General features: G+C 44.4%; 1 pseudogene; it reads left to right on the top strand.

Moving 5' to 3' along the window:
• Positions 1–5,752: 5,752 nt before the first annotated feature.
• LOC119320606 lies at positions 5,753–7,975 on the top strand (annotated as a pseudogene).
• The last annotated feature ends 5,017 nt before the right edge of the window (positions 7,976–12,992 follow it).

The following is a 12,992-nucleotide window of genomic DNA, read 5'->3' on the forward strand; positions in this document are numbered from 1 at the left end:
GGTAGAACTCCTCCTTGATTCTATCATAGAGTTTGTGCTTCAGCCTCGCCTTCTCCTCCTCCAGATGTTCCCCGGCCTTCTCGAGCACAGGCTCTCCGGTTGGTTGCTCGTCGAATGGGATGGCAGCGGGAGGAGGCACAGCAGTTGCTGGACCGCCAGCCGTCGCCGCTATTGCGGACTCAGACGCTGCAATCGCGGCGGCAGCCACGGCAGCAGAGTGCTCTCCACCGATGTTTGCCTCCGGCTCGTCTGCCGCATCTTCACTGCCGCGCTTCATCGGCGGTCGACAAGAGGAGGAGGGACATGTTGGAAGGGAGGAGAGGAGTGGGGTGGTGAGGAAGGGAGGAGGGTTTCAGAGAGGACGAGGTGGTATGGCTGGAGTGGGAGAGGACGAGGGTTTTCTACCCGATTTGTGGAAGAAAATGAATGCGGCTGCCTCTTCGAGTTACCGAGGGGACGAGTGGGGTGATTTCTCCCACCTACCAGAGCCTTCCATAGTGTGGACGCATGCGGTTTGCCCCGCGCCGTGCACCTCATGTGCGGTTTTATCCGTGCCGCCCTTCAAACTGCTGACACGTGGACACCTGCAGTGGTTACACATGACAGATATGATAAACAAATTTCTTAAATCTGAGGGCAAGTAATTTGTATCAAAATGCATCATGAGCTTAGCGGAAACACCCTCCCGATCACATATTAATGCCCTTGGTTCGATACTCCGTCGGGCAGTTTAGCAACATCTTTTTTGCCTATGTGGTTTTTACATGTGGATCCCACATGTCATTCACACACACACGGAGAACACGTACAAAAAAACTTGCCGGACATGATGTAAATGGACCCAAATATTTGGTGTCATTCTTAACATGGCCAAAAATTCACCTCCTTCACCCGCGGCCGTTCGGGTAGGAGGTAAGGGTCCGTGTGGAAGGACGGGTTTTCTCGACATGCTTCAAATGGACCTATATTCTTTCTACACCCTTGTACCAACATGAGAAGCATCCATGACTAGTTTCATTAATTTTCGACGTTTTTATTAATTTTCTAGGGTTATCACGACGGTAAAACCCTAAAATGTTTCCCACCAGCGCCACCCTTCCCTCTGCTCATTCTGACCAGCAAGTACTTAACTTAGCATCAAGGCCATGAAAACAAGAATCAGAACCGTATTAGATTTTGATCCCACACATACAAAACAGATAACACAAATCACAGACTGCAGGTACTACGATTATCTGAGTGAACTTCTAATGCATAACAACTTCTGGTATTCAAATACATCACATGAAATACTGGGACAATTAGAAATGCAAAACAGCTTCTGATGTTGAGGTTGTGCAAGGGACCATTATTGTGAGGCGCTGCATCTTCAGCAACCTATCCATGATTCCACCTGTAGCATATAAGTAAATGAAAATTTTGGATTGAATACAGTTGGTATTGGAAAAATGACAGTACGGTAATTTGAAGATGCCAAGGAAATCTGTCACAACAACTGTAGGAGGATTCAAATTTGAATACAAAGTTCATAGAAGTCAATGTTGAATTAATAAGACCTTTGCAAGATGCAAAATCACCGCTGTGATGAGAGTAAACAACATGTAGGCCATAGCACATGCAAGAAGCACTTACATGAAGTGAAGCAAAAGGTTGTACAACATGGCAACATGAGTAAGCCAACATCCCTACTAAAATTATTTCACTGCTTATGTCTAGTTTTTTTGTTGAATCATTAGGAAGCCCTAAATATTTTGATGCAAGATCACCGACAGGGCACTAGTGAAGTATTTTGGTGGCTACATTTCTCTACTGAAAGTGCATTACTGAAATATTTAAGTGGTTACGTGTGTGTGTGTACTTTAACAGCACTACTGAAATATTTCAGTTGCTACATGTGTGTACTGAAACAACACCACTGAAACATTTCAGTTGGTACACGCGTGTACTGAAAGTGAACCACTAAAATATTTCAGTGGTTACGTGCGTGTACTGAAAGTGCACCACCGAAATATTTGAGCGGCTACTTGCTTGTACTGAAACAACACCCTAGAAATATTTCAGTGGATACGCGTGTGTCCTGAAACTGCTACACTGAAATATTTCAGGGGTTGCAGCGTGTACCGAAACTGCAGTACTGAATTATTTCAGGGGTTGCGTGCGTGTACTGAAACTGCAGTACTGAAATATTTCAGTGTCTACCCATGTGTACTGAAATTGCATTGCACTACTGAAATATTTCAATGTGTACCCATGTGTACTGCAATTGCACTACTAAAATATTTCAGTGTGAACCAGTCAGTACCGAAATATTTCAATGCCTACAACTATCTACTGAACTTGCAGTATTGAAATATTGTAGTGTCAACCCGGAGTCTATGACTCTAAAACTGTGTACTGAACTTGTCTGGAGGCACTTCTTGCAGCCAAAATATTTTAGTAATTCAATTTACACATATTGCATCATGTAATTTGGACACAACTCTTGAGGTGACAGACAAAATTTTCTATCATGGATACCACTCCAGCACATCAAAACATAGCAAGTAAACATCACAATGATATATGCCTAGACTCATTCCAGCCTCGTCGATCAAACTAAGCTGCCATCCAGAGGCTACGGATTCAAGTACACAGGTAGCAAGAACATATTGCAGAGAATCAAATTAAGCAAGTGGCTAGTAAAGATGAATGAAATTCAGCAATCTTACCCTAAACATAGCTACGGCCGCTGTTCAGACGAGGAGAGCGGCGAGGGAAGCATGGAGAACGGCGGGAAGTGATGTCGCGACTACTGTCCTCCTCCTCTTGCGCTTCGGAGTCATCTCCGACTCGGTTGGAGGCTCCACAATCTGCAACGGCACCTCGTGCACCGTGGGTTCCTGATCCAGTGGATGCTCTGCCCTGGATCTGAACGCCCACCACCTGCGCCTGTCCCACGGGTTGGACGAGTTGGCCTGCTCCATCGCCCATAGGAGGATCTCGATCTTGTGCATCGGTTGTGCGGGCGGGGGGAAAGCTTTTTCTTCTCCCTGGATGTCACTTCCCTGAAAGTGGCCATTGTCGTCCAGTTCATATACCTTGTGTTGTTAAACCAAGAATGGATCTCCGTCAACCTGGCCATCTTGACCTGGTCGCCGCCGGCGATCTCCACGAAGTAGGCGTTCTCGCCGCCGGTGATCTGCTCCTCCATCGAGGTTCTTGCGTGGATGGGAGATGGGGGTGGGATGTGGAAGAGGAGAAGAGCAAAGTTGCGGCCGCGAGAAGGAGGAGAAGGCTGCAGTGGACTTGGAACGCATGAGAGGGAGGAGATGTCGCGGTTGTAATGGTGATGGGTGAGGGGAAGGATGTGGCGGCGGTTTTCCATTGGACGAGAGGAGCGGCGGTTTAGCATTGGACGAGATGGGCATGCAAATTAATTTTTCCTATACCTAAAAAGCCCCTAGATGAAAACGTGTCCCCACATTGTCATTAGTTTCCTATACCTAAAAAGCCCCTAGATGAAAACGTGTCCCCACATTGTCATTAGTACCGGCCAGTACTTTCGAATACTTTCGGCTGGGTACTACCGGGTACAACGCATGTGTGTGTCGTTACATTGAGGCAAACGAACGGCTGTAAATAATGCCAACTATTGTTAAACTTGTATAGTACTATTTCTCCGTAAGTGTTGGAAGCTCGAATCACTGGGAGATAACCTCAGACAAAACACCAATATTTGCAATTCTGAACTATTCATGTTTTAACCTCGTCTGTGCGTGATTTCAGAAACAACATGACTCTATTAGTAAAGAGCTTGATTGCTTGTTCAAACACCAACTTTGTCCTCATTCTATCAAAAGAACTTTGGCATATGACGTTATTAGATTTGTTTTGTTATTCTTATTGGAAGTACTATGTTGTTAACATAATTGAGAAGAGAAAAAAGATATATAATTTATTCACACCAATGGTGAGATAGCAGCGAGAGAACTATGAGACAACTCATGCTAATAATGTTTAGGTTGCATGCAAAGTGATGCTGTTAATTGTGAAATTTCGTCCTTTTGATGTCCTCATTACAAACTCTCAGCACTCCTAAAGAATGACATGCCAGTCAAGTATGCAACTCTCTCCAACTATATATACGTCCACTTTTTCTCATGAATATCATATCAATGGCTTCGACATGATATCTTGTCAACTTCACTTGGCCACAGTGAGATTTTGGAGGAAACTGAATCCACATGTACGACGTAAAACTTCACAACAAATTAGGCTCGTTGACTGAGAGGATATAATATAGGGTCGTGTTCATCAAGGGAAGACAAGAGACGACAAATCTTCCGGGATACTTGGCATGGTCATGTCTGGTTATGGTGGTAATTTGGCTCACCCGCTAGACATCAGGGAGAGTCCAATTCTACTGGCCACTTTGTAACTGGAAGTCAGTTTATGTTTGCACTTGCTTGAGTGTTTGAGATGGACTTGAGCTAGTCGATCAGATTTTAGGATTTGAATGTGTGGTCGTAGCAAGTAGCAATGGTGTGACCTTCAAAGGGTTGGCCAACTGAGAGTAGGAGTTGAGGCCGTTCTACCAATTTTAGATTCAAGTGAGGTGTAATGTAGGTAAGGAGCTATGCTAGTTTAGCTTGATGTCCCTTGTTTTTCAGAACACACCCTGGGAGGAGTATCAGCTTGAGATTCTTGTGTGAAAGACAAATGCTTGAGGTTGCTCTCCGTGATGTCGCTACCGTTCTTTGTCTTATTGTCTAGGGTATGGCTAGCTTTCATCTCAGATGGGAATTAACTAAGTCTTATCTTGGTAACAATAACATATCATGTTTTTGCTATTTTTTTCTTCTTCTTACACTTATATATTCCCCCTTTTTATTTTTGTTTCTCAACATTTTATTGTATTTATAAAAATTCAATGGTCCCACTGCACCTCATCACATCGGCACACATAATTGCAAAGCACACTACATTGATCTCCTGAGACCTAGTCTCCATTGGAAGAGCCAAAACTCTCCTCACTTGCAATATACGGGCGTCTGATGTGTGAAACATACTGAGAAGAAGATCGGGAGATGGTAGAGACAAGAGGAACTTAAGGATTCAGCTTCATATGTAAGAGGCAGTCCTAAATTTCTCGTGATCTACATGAGAGTCACAAAACAAAAACACGCACTAAATCATAACACATGTACTCGTATATGTGTTGGTTAGCAATCTGGTCAGAATTATATGCTGTACTGACCTTCTTCCAATTTCTATGTTCGACGGATCTCTACAATAACAAAAAATGCATCTAAAACATGGAAGCTAAGAAGAAGACATTGTGCGTGCCAATCCCACTAAATAAGAAACCATAGTTTCCTTTATGCCACTGTCAAGTTTTTAGTTAAGGTCAGATTTTTGTCAGTGATAGCAAATTAATCGATCCTGTGCTCGTATTACATAGGAGATATCACGTGCCTACCTCTAAGAAAGTACTAACAAACATATATATCTTGAAAAAACCTGTCTTTGCAGATCGCTGGGTAGCAAAATATATTGCTCATGCTAATAGTGAGGTTGCAATCAGATAACCATTTCCAACTGTGGGTACAAAGCATCGTCCAGCAAGAGAGTGAAGGTACAGTCTGTTCATACTGGATCTATCCACACTTGAGATAATTGCTGCTAGGTTTTAATGTTGTACTCATCAAATTCTCCACTATTAACCTTAATTTTGTTTGTATTCATCACAGCAGTGTTCGGGCTGTTTATGGCAATGGTTTTGGAAACATTCAAGGCAGTTGCTGGTGTATTTGCAGACATCAATGCATGTAGGGATTTTTTTGGCTGGGTCACACCATGCATCCTAGCGGCCTGGCATCAGCTGCTGGATGAAACCAATGCAGCTGTGCAACACCAGATTCTGGCAGAAAGGGAGCAACTTCGTCATTTGGAGAATGACATTTGGAAGCTAGACAACTATATATGCCCAAGATGCTTGACCTTATTGAGCGTGTTGAGTGGCAGAGCCATAAGAAACCAGCACCCGAGCTTCTGCCACACATCAAGGATGCAGTTTATAATGCTGAAGACTTTCTTGATAAGTTCAAACGTTATGCACTCAGGTTGACGCTTGAGGAGAGCAAGAATTCAGGTGAAGAATGTTGGAAATATAAGAAATTTACCGAATGATTTTATTAATATAAATACAAGATAAAACATGACTATTGTAGTAGGGATAAAACAAGTCATGCAATCTGACAGAGAGAAGGTAAATGGTATCTGCATATATGAACTAGAACGGAACATATCTAGAGCAGACACTAGAGCAAGAAACTGTGGCAGAATGTCAAACAGAAAGTGTATGAGAACGTACGGAACAGTGGCAGAAACATTGGTCTTGGGGTCGACGTCCTCGCCAGCCATGTCGTCGAAGAGGTTGTCGATGTCGGGGAAGAAGTCGTCATTGGGAAAGTAGTCGTCGGCGTCCGTGATGAACTAGTCAGTAGTCGCGCAGAGTGCTCCCCAAAAACCTTACCCTTCTCCCGTACAGGACTCAAAGAGGTGGGGTTTCGGAGGCCAACTTTCCCGACCTGCAGTGCATGCCGCAAGCCGGGATGGGGAAGATCGCAGGAGCAGCTCAGAGATGGAACTCGGTGGCGAGAGGAAGAGGATGTTCTGGTGTGTCTCTCTCGAGAGGAGCGACCTCTCTTTTATAGGCATAGAAGAAGTAGGCGAACGGGCAGCGACGGGAGGTGAAACAGAGAGAGAGGGAGAAGAAGTGAAACAACCAGCAGCTGAAGGGATGCGCCGTTCACATTCAGTGTCCACTGTAGCGAAAATGTTTTAAACTTCCATGTGACCTTTCGTATACCAGTCATGCGTGGCAAAAATTTAGACATCGGTTCATTCCCGCAACAAGCGGCGTGGAGCGTCGTGACAAGGCGTGGCCAGGCGGGAGGCGGAGAAGGAGCGCCTGTGAATGTCCCCCTTGTTCTCATGCTCATACATGTGGGGAAACAACCTCCCTTATAAGGAGGTCCAACTCCCACCAAACTAGCAATGTGAGACTAAACTTTGGTTACATCTCTTGTCTTGCACGAATGGGCTGCGTGGGCCTCTAGAATTTAGTAGGAATTTCTAAAATTAATTATTGGGCTGGCGCAAAATAGACTAAAATTCCAACAAAGAACACCTGCATGCTTCCTTTCGGGAGTTCTTCAAAAGTGTCAATAATTGTGAAGTAAATGTAACCTACATCACATCCATTATCAGTCGAAGGATTTGAGATTGCATAAAGCATCATTGAAGTTTGACGAATTAATCAGGCCATAAAAAAGTGCTTTTTCCGAGGTGCTACAAATATTTGGCCATGAAAAAGAAGTGAAACACTTGGTGCAAAAGTTAGGAGTACATACAAGCAAGAGAGGGAGGACTGATGATGAAGCGAGAGCAACTGAGTTGTGTGTGCTTCCCATATTTGGTATAGGGGGTGTTTATAAAACAACTATTGCACAACAGATCTGTGATGATGCAAAAGTGAAGGAGCACTTTCACTACATAATTTGGACTTGTGTGTTTCTGAAGATTTTGACGCAAAGAGGTTAATTAAAGAGATTCTGGAGCAGATGGAACAAGATACAACATCTAATAATCTGAATAATCTCGTGAGAAACTGGCTTGTTCTGTGGAATCTAAGAAGTTGTTACTTGTTCTTGATGACATGTGGGGTGATACATTGAGAAATGGTGGCGCGGAGTGGGACAAATTTTGCGTACCTTTGAGAAATGCCCTTCAAGGAAGTATGATTTTGGTCATCACTATATTATATGAGGTTGCTAATCTAGTATGTGCTGGCATGAAGAGCTACGAGTTGGAGGGTTTGCAAGATGTTGTTTTTTGGGAGTTCTTCAAATCATTTGCATTTGGATCCAATAGGACCTGCAACGACCTAGAATTTCAGCGCATCGGTAAAGACATGCTTCAAAGTTCATGCTGATGGTTGAAAACAAATCCGCATGTGGACTGTTAGGAATAATCTTGTGATTCAGTGGATCCCTCTTTGTCGTGCTACCGACGCTTTGTTCAAATGGTCTGGTTTCTTGCAACTTTGGCGGCCGCTTAGCCCTCCCAGGGAGAGAGACGCCATCACCTCCATCATCACCCAGCTTCATGCGATGGCTCTCCGGTTGACTCCTCCGCTTCCCCCACCACCACCGGAGCCGGATTAGATCTTCCCTTCCTCGCCACCGCCGCTTATGTGTTGTCTCGTGCGCGTGTGTTGGGCTTGTTGTGTTGTGCCCACAGCTGAACCCGTTTGTGTTTGTGTGTGTGTGTGTGTGTGTGTGTGTTGGACCTGTGCCTGCGGTGGCATTTTGTGTGTGTGTGTGTGGTTTGGGTGATACCTTGCGAACTTTGTGCTTGGTGGTTGCTTTATTTATAAAGCGGGGCGAAAGCCTTTTTCGGTAAACAAATCGGCCATTGCATTGAGCAAGAATCCGGTGCATCATGATCGTAGCAAACACATTGACATACCACTACATCACGTCATGCATCGAGAAGGGAAAAACTGATGTTGAACACATTGGAACTGATGGACAACTTGCATATTTGTTCACCAAGGCGCTTGGACGAGTCAAGTTCGTTGAGATGAGACTGAAGCTGGGCGTGGTGGAGATCAAAGCTGCAGAACGTGTTTAAGGGGGTGAATGATGTACAAGTAATCCCGTTGAGCACGGTCATTAGCAATAGTAGTTTCGTTTCCTGCTAAAAATAAGAGTCCAAGCAACATGTGTATGTCCACGTCTTGGCGTAGATTCAGGTTAGTTAGACCTGGCCGCTGCATGTACTTCGTGGGATGGCACGAAACCAGTGCATGCAGCGCCATTGTAGCTGCGTTCAGGTTGATGTTGGATGGCACGTCCGGAATACCTGGTCGCCAGCTAGCTTTACTCCTTTCAGTTAAGATCCAAGTCATTGTACTGGACTGAATAAAAACGGAGAAACAGAAAAGGCTGCAAAAAGTTGCACGCAACGCAAATACTCTCCGTCAGTGTGTGTGTTCATACCATCGAGAGATAGAGCCAGAGAGGAGAGAACCACCGATCCAGCAACTACAGGATGTACTTGTGATAATTTTAGTGCGCGTAAAAGATATCATTAACATCTAGCTAGTCAAATGATCTGAATTATGATTTAGCATCCCCCATCTTTCTGCATGACTTGATATCCACATGGTTATATTGTTTGAAATTCTAAAAAATTATTTCAACAACACGTGGAAACTACGAAAATGTCGACCCTGCATTGATAAAATCTGACTCCCAACCGGCACAAAGCCGACAACATGTAAATTTGGCATTTCTTTGCAAGATGCCCACGCACGATGCGTGCATGTATGGTCACGGAAATGCTATTTCTTCGCTTGGCAATAAAGATGTGAAGGAGCTTAGCATGCATGACCCATCTCCCCATGTGTATATATATAAGCTAACGCTTCCCCTTTTGCCTAGAAAATAAAAAAGTACTTGAGGTTTTCATTTGATTGATACAATGGGATATTAGAGGAAACCAAAACCATGGCGATCTCATCCTCCCAGTGGTCAGGCAGCTTTTGCCAGATCATTTCTTCCTGGAGTGTATGCTTCGCTGGACCCCATCGGGGTCCAAGGAAATGATGGCCTGGACACTCTAGCCTTGGCTCATGAATTATTTTACGTTCATCAATTAGTAAACTCTAGGGGCGGCTTTAATTTTGTGAGTGACAGGTTGCTCTTTTACTAGACAAGAACAGTGCCGGCGTTGGTAGACGCGTGTAGGTCTGGAGGGTGGATCCCGTGAATTCTGACATGACCAATGCGAAAACAACAAGAAACTAGTATTAGGCTGCAAACAAAGATATTGATTAACATAACTCTGAACTGAAGTCTCCCTCGACATGTTCAGCGCGGTACGTCTTCAGCATTCTGATAAATCAACAACGAAACAACTCCGGTTTCCTCTTTTGGCTTTACATTAGTTAGCAGAACAGCGGCCAAGACAGCATCCATATCCAGCTGTAATGTGTATGTATCGAATACACTGATGGTACTGCAACCGAAGGCAATGAATATATACTACCATAGTACTCCCTCCGTCTCAAAATAAGTGTCTCAAATTTAGTACACCCTACGTTTCAAAATATATAAGTCCTTTTAGAGATTTCAGCACGAACCAGGGTTTCAAAATAAGTCTCTCAAGTTTGATACAATTTTGTACTAAAGTCAGTACAAAGTTGAGACATTTATTTTAAGGCCGAGGGAGTACTAACGAAACCTGACAACTGCATTCCATTCCATGACCTACTAGCTTCAGATGCGTACATACGTTTAAGTATCTTTTTCTCAGATATTAACATGTCCAAGTCCTTGATGATTTATCAGGAGTGCGTAATTAATACATCTTCCCTATTGGCGCTGATGTGTCAAACCTGTGCCTGTTCTTTGAGGAGTCGTGGGTTGTGCTGTTGATACTGCTTTGCCTGTCATCCATGTGTACCTCCTTAACAGCAGGGGCGGATCCAGCTTGGGTCATGGGTGTACAGATGTACACCCAAAAAATTTCTGCAAAAAAGTTTATATACTATGTATAGTATATGGCAGAAATACTAGCGTCCGTGCCTATGTGACCAACAGGCTTATCGGCAGCACGGCAACAGGCCACCAACCCACTAGACCTAGAGAAGGGTTCAGCCACTTCTGCTCGCTGGCCACGCACGCGAGACTACCCACACGCAGACAAGCGACGAGACTACAAGCAATCTGAAATAGAAATTCCCAACTGAATGTGTAGCTTTGTTTGGATTTAGAGAGAGAGAGAGAGAGAGAGAGAGAGAGAGAGAGAGAGTTCCTCGACAGAAGTGGCTCATTTTATGGAGTGAAGATCTGATTGCCTCATTTGCTTTGGTTGATTTCCAACTGAACGAGACCACTTTTGATCCCCAACTAAATGAGGCCACTTCTATTAGAGCATCTTCAATAAAAGATGTCGATGTAAAAATAACTATCTTTTGCATCTTTGAGACCCAAAAACACCTTTTCAACAGATGATGTAGATGTAGAAAAAAATTGCATCTCCATCTCCCGAAGATGTAACAGACAACACCCTGCGATGCAAATTTGCATCTCCGCCAATTGAAGATGTAAAAAGGATAGCTGCGCGTCAACCGCAAATGTCGTTTCTTTTCGTTTCCGCACGACCGTGACTCATCCGCCTCCCACCCGTCGTCCGCCATTGCCGACGCCGCCTTCTCCGACTCCGTCGCCGGTGTCCTGACCCACCTCGCTAACTTTCCCCAATCCAGCCTCTGCCTCCATGTCGTTGCCCCGAATTTGCCCCACCCCGGCAGGTCAACGTCGCGCCGGAGGCGCCTGCAAAGAAGTAGCGGGCCTACAAGCCACGCGGTGGAGGTGTGGAGCGGCCAGCAGCGCGGGGGCGCAACCTGACAGCGAACCAACTCGGTCGGCCAAAATTTCAAAGTTGGACGCGGCTGCGGCGGGCAATTCACTACCACCGCCGACCTTGGCGTCCTCCTCCGGCCACAGAGTTCCTCGTCCACCTCCGCCGCCGCCATCGCCGGCCATGGAGGAAGAGGTGGCCACGCCGACGGCAACCGCATCCAACGTGTTCGACGATGTGTCGCGAAGGTAAAAAAATTCATTTGTGGACTGGTTTGTTGTTCTAATTGTCGATTCCAATAGAATGTGAAGTTGATGATGTACTTTTGTTTGTAGAAATATGAAAATTCAATGTGCAAATGCGGCGTACAGCAGCCGCGCGGCTGGCGATCGGTTTTACATCTCTAGTTGGCATTTTCTATTGGCGTTGCTCCTTTACATCTCCACTAGCAAAAATGCCCGTGCGTTGCAACGGGGAAGAAGATATATCATAGCCACTGCCGGCCAACCAGAACACTTGGTTCGTCTATTCCTCACGAGATGCCGCTACCGCCCTGTGACTTCCTCCCCTTCGATGTTATAACAACCCAAATCTATTACTTGCCACAAAGGACCTATCTATAATAATTTTTAATAAAGTTAAGGATGATTGTGTGAGTTGGTTTTTGAATTACTTTCATGTTGCCAATTATTTGTTTCGCATCAACTTATATTCTTGTCCACTTTCAAAAAGCCAATGCCTTTCCAAAACTCATATAACTTTGCCCATAATTCACATAACCTACTTCTTGGACAGCAGCTCGATAAGTAAACATGCTAGTGCGTTGCTACGAGAAGAACACACGGTCCTAAAGGTCCTAACCCAATAATCATGACAGAGTGCTCAAGGCGAGATAATTTGGTTGTTCAGTTGTGGTATACAGATAAAATAACTTTTGAGAATTCTCACGTGGAAACATTCTCCTCATGATTACAAAAAAATAAATGTTCCCATCTCCGCCTCCTTATAGTCGATCGCTTCCTCACATAATTGTAAACTTGTTGTCTTTATCAATAACAACATTCAAGGCCCATTCATATGAGGCTTACTGCTAGTCTGCTATAAGGGCGTACTCAACAGATTTAATCACAATGTTTTTCCATGCCTTAATAAATATAAGAGGTGAGAACCTTGTTTGCAAACAATCCTTGGTTGCCATATTCTCATGGCACCAAATCTGTAAATGGGCTAACATCCTCTGCCAAAGTCTTTTTTGTTGTCTGCAACAAATGTATTCTGGCAAATGATGCAAAGACAGTACAATGCAGAATCCGGTTGCTGTTTCCTTTGGAGATGGAAAAATAAGTGGTGGGCCTCTTATCCCCATGGTAAGATGATTGGTTTTTGGTGAAAAAAGTAAGCTATTTCCATTTGCTTACGCACTATGTTTTTAAGGGAAGAGAAGCATGCCAAACATTCCAATAGGGGAGAGTCTAACTCGCGCGCGCTCGTTGGAGCGCTCGGTTTCGGACAGCTCCCGATTTGGAAAGTAGACAGTTGTTTTCTTTGAAGATTAGGGGATTAATTAAGGTGGAGCCCCC

The sequence above is a fragment of the Triticum dicoccoides genome, chromosome 6B, assembly GCF_002162155.2.
Source record: "Triticum dicoccoides isolate Atlit2015 ecotype Zavitan chromosome 6B, WEW_v2.0, whole genome shotgun sequence".
Taxonomy (NCBI): Eukaryota; Viridiplantae; Streptophyta; class Magnoliopsida; order Poales; family Poaceae; genus Triticum; species Triticum dicoccoides.